Source organism: Triticum aestivum, chromosome 2B (assembly GCF_018294505.1).
Source record: "Triticum aestivum cultivar Chinese Spring chromosome 2B, IWGSC CS RefSeq v2.1, whole genome shotgun sequence".
Taxonomy (NCBI): domain Eukaryota; kingdom Viridiplantae; phylum Streptophyta; class Magnoliopsida; order Poales; family Poaceae; genus Triticum; species Triticum aestivum.
This window is the reverse complement of record NC_057798.1, coordinates 43,469,584-43,473,920: the sequence shown is the minus strand read 5'-3', so window position 1 is coordinate 43,473,920 and position 4,337 is coordinate 43,469,584. Positions and strand designations below refer to the sequence as shown.

The following is a 4,337-nucleotide window of genomic DNA, read 5'->3' as shown; positions in this document are numbered from 1 at the left end:
AGTTTGTCCAAATAAAAATCAAAATCATTTCTAGTATTTCATATTGCCTAAAATAGTGCACATATCCCTATCCGAATATGTTTCGCTATATGTATGTCCACTCCATTAAGCCACGTCCCAAATAACGTGTTAATGCTCGTTGGATGATGAATGTTAAAAGCTATATGTATTGAGCGCCATAATAATTTTTCAAGTGGACATTTAAGAAAGAGGTGTTTAATCGTTTCATTGTGATCACAACATCTGGAATTACCAACCCAACTTCTTTTTAGCAAGTTATCTTTGATCAATATGACTCCTTTGTGAACGAACTACATGAAAATCTTAATTCGGAGTGGAACTTTAATATTCCATATGTGCAATGACCTAGACAGTGGCCGGAATCAATTAGGTCTAGATACATAGATTTCACTGAAAAGGTTTCGTTCGCAACTAACTTCCAATGAATCGCATCCTCATGGTCCGATAGTTGAACATCCATCAACCTGCGGACTAGGTGCAACCACTCGTTCCAACGTTCCCTCACTAAGGATCTTCTAAATTGGATATTAAACGGTCCCGAATTTAATACTATAGCGACATAACTTCCTTTCGTTGCACAATTGAACATATAAATCATGCTAGACTACCCGCCATTCTGGGGCCTTCCTCGCGCGCTCCCCATCTGCATCGCTCGTTTTGCCTCGCTGTAAAGATTTATGTACTTTTCAACTGCCTGTCAAGCATCTGGCCGTCGATTTTATTTCACGTCATGGGTTTCAGTTTGAGCAGATGACGCCTGGGCCATCCTTCCTCGCGGGGCCTGCGTTGCAGTGGGGGTTCAAGTCAAAAAAGTGGTGTGCGTGTGTGTGGGTCAAACCTGGCCAAACGGGCCGGTCTTGTCGGGCCAGCACGATAGCCCGTGTGCCTGGCCCGTCACGGGCCGGCACGGCACGTGGTTTAGTGGGCCGTGCCTTGCACGTGGCCCGGCTAGGGCCGTGCCTGGGCTGCCTTGCCAGGCACGCGTGCCAGCCCGGCACGGCACGACTAGCGAGCGGGGAGGAGTGCCTCATACAATCGACAGGCAAGACTAGCGGAAGGAGGATTGTTTTGTCTAAAAAAACTAGCGAGCGGTGGGAGCGGCGCTTCGTACGATCGATAGATTAAAAAATTCATGCGCTAGTGCGCTCCTTTTTTTCTTTGAGGCAACACTAGTGCGCTCCTGGCAACGAGCAGTCGAGGGCGTCCCGTGCTTGCGTGCCTACCGGGCCAGCGTGCCAGCACGTTTAAGTCAGGGGCCGTGCCTGGGCCTCGGATGTCAGCACGCGTGCCGGCCCGGCACGGCCCGTGTAATAAGCGTGCCTGGCCGGGCCGTGCCGTGCCTGGCCCGTGTAGCTCAGGCCGGGCCGTGCCGTGCCGGGCTGGCCCATTTGGCCAGGTATGGTGTGGGTCGTGCCAAATTGCGGGTGCGGTGAAAACCTAGCCCAATCCCCTCCCGTCCCTGAGCTCCAATCGCCTCCCGTCCTCGAGCCCCGCGTCATCGCGACCCTCATCCCCTCCTGCATCGTCGCCTTCCCATCGCCTCCTCTTCTCTCCCTTGATTCTCGTCGCGCAGCCGCCCTTTCCTTCCTCCATCCCGCGCCTGCCGCTGAGCCCCTCCTCTTCCCAGTTCCGCCAGCCTCATCCTCTGCCGCTCGCTCAATTCGATCTGCAGGGGAGAGAGTGAAGATGAGAGGGAGAAGAAGGAAGGAGAGGAGGGTGAAATTGCGGAAAGAAGATAGGGAGGTGCAGCTTCGAATGGGAGAGGGTCTCCGCTGGCGTTGTCCTGCGCCGGCGAGGTCGGGTGCGACCTGGCCATTGGTGATGGCTCGATTCGCTCCTAGATCGGCTTGTGCAGTGCGGTGGTGCGGCGGACGGCCGCTCATGCAGTGTCCTCAGCGGGTGGGCGACGACACCTGCAGCTGGTGCACAATGACGACGACATGCAGCTCCTGTGCCCCGCAACACTCCACGCACAGCAGGAGTGGGAGCAAGGATGCTGAGGCAGTAGTTCAGGTTCGCCTTCACCTCCTCTCCTCTCTTCCCCTGCTCTCCACATCTCTAACTTGGTTTGAGTTCTCACATTTTTTACTTTGCCTTTTCTGGCAAAAAATGGTATGAAATCTGAGATCTGGACATCAAGTTCACTTCTTTTATTTTTATCTGCAGTAGAAGGAAAATGAGGCAGAGAAGGTTTCACCAACCTCTTCTACACTGACAAGTCTTTTCTTTCCAGCATTGCCATGGTGAGCTGCTGCTGTAGTGCTTTATAATTTTTTGGCCCCTTCCTAGATGTTCGCAGCCTGATGGTTCTGCACAATTGGTAGGAGCAGCGAATGTGCTCATGGAAGCTCATTAACTTGATTAGGTAAAATTGTTATGATTTTGTTTCATATATGAATAGCTAGATGCAGAGTGTTTTCGTATGGTACATATCATTCTAGATCTTGGACAAAGTACATGCCTATTTCCCTTTCTTCAGGTAGTAAATCCGGGTTGATTTCTAGACCCATGAAGACCAATGATGTTAGATGAAGCCTTCAGACTTTTAATTGTGTGTTGGCTTCGCTCTTCTGCGCAGCAGCGACGGCGCCACTCCTCCTCAAGGCCACGGGTGAAGCAGCAGCGGCGCCGCTCCTCCTCATGGCCATGGGTGAAGCAGCAGCGGCGCCGCTCCTCCTCATGGCCATGGCCACATCCTCCTCCACACCTCCTTTGCACGCGCTTCCCGCTTCCGCTTGCTCGTTCTCCGGGTGTTGTAGTTAGAACAGGTGAACACTCTTTCTCTCCTTTTCTCTCTTCCACAGGTCCTCTATTTTTTTCTCTTCAACGGGTCCTCTCTCTTCCTCACAACCCCTCCTCATCCCTCTCCAATCTCTCCCATTCAGGCAGGGTGGAGAGGGCACACAGAAGCTAGGCAGGCCACAGACAACAGTGTGCTGCAGACTTGAGTGAGGATAACAGTGAGTGACACTGGACGAATCCGTTCTGGTCGAGCCCCCACCCAGACGGCTACCTGCAGACACTACCAGAAAAACTAGGGTTGCTGACGGCCAAATCTATGCCGACGGCCCCCGTCGGCATCGCCGGACCTATGCCGACGGCCAAGGATAGGCCGTAGGCGCAGAAAAGCCGTCGGCATACATACATCTATGCCGACGGGGCCGTCGGCATAGACGAGGCCGTCGGGACCGCCAGAGATACGCCTACGGGGCCCGTCGGCATAGGGCAGGCCGTCGGCTTAGCCAGGGCCCACAACCCCGGTCAGTGCTGATCATTTCACGGCGTTTACCCTACGCCGACGGGCGGTAACGGCGACCGTCGGCATATCTGTGGCAGAGGTATGCCTACGGCATAGCCATCGGCATAGGACCCTCTGCCACGTCATCGATCCGTGTGACACACGACGTCATCGATCCGTGTGCACAGATATGCCGATGGCCTTGCCGTCGGCATATGTTTACTTTACTTAATTTTTTATTTTATCTGTGGCAGAGGTATGCCTAGGGCATGGCCATCGGCATAGGCCCCTTCGCCACGTCATTGATCCATGTGCCACGCCACGTCGTCGATCAATGGGACAACCTGCGTGTGTGCACAGATATGCCGACGGCCTGGCCGTCGGCATACATGTATTTTACTTTATTTTTTTATTTTTACTTTGTTTTGTTATTTTTACTTTATTTTAGTTTTTGCTTTTGCATAAAAAAACATACCCGATGGTATATCGATTGCCCCCCGTTACGAACGTCGCTATCGCCGTGTCACGGAGGGGGGAAACTGTCGACACGGAAGGAATTCTGGTTAGTGGGGGGATTCGGGGTGTAGCTATGTCACCGAAACATCGCACGGGTCCCGATGCATATGTGAAAGTGTTCATGCATGCGTAGACGCCCGTCTTGGGGCTCCGGGGCGTGGCCCCCCTCACGGACGGCGCCGCCGGCGGCACCTGGAGGGGGGAAATAAACGGATGCGTCGGGTCTACACGGAATGGATGTAGCAGTGGGTTTGGCCCGGATGTTGCTCCCGGGTGTCCCTATGGGCCGAACTGACACAACCGGGTGGGGAGGTCCACTGGTCAAAGCCAGTCCGTGGGAAGTCAAAGGGCTAGATCCCGTGGTCAACCGCTCCAGGGTTAGGCGGGAGGGGGGCCCTGGGGGGTAGCAATGCCACCGGAGCGTCACACCCGGCCCTCATACATGCGGGGTGGTGTGGTGGCATGTCTGAAGAGGCGGGACGCGTCTCCGGTGCGTGGCCCCCCTCACGGACGGCGCCGCCGCCGGCACCTGGAGGGGGGAAACGGACGCGTCGGGTCTACA

The 4,337-nt window shown here is 54.4% G+C and overlaps 1 long non-coding RNA gene across 1 annotated transcript; it reads left to right on the top strand.

Moving 5' to 3' along the window:
* The first annotated feature begins 1,979 nt into the window (after window positions 1–1,979).
* LOC123043358 (uncharacterized) lies at window positions 1,980–3,030 on the top strand. Its single transcript, XR_006419152.1, has 3 exons — window positions 1,980–2,034; window positions 2,255–2,386; window positions 2,603–3,030. It is a non-coding gene; the product is annotated as an uncharacterized lncRNA (long non-coding RNA).
* The last annotated feature ends 1,307 nt before the right edge of the window (window positions 3,031–4,337 follow it).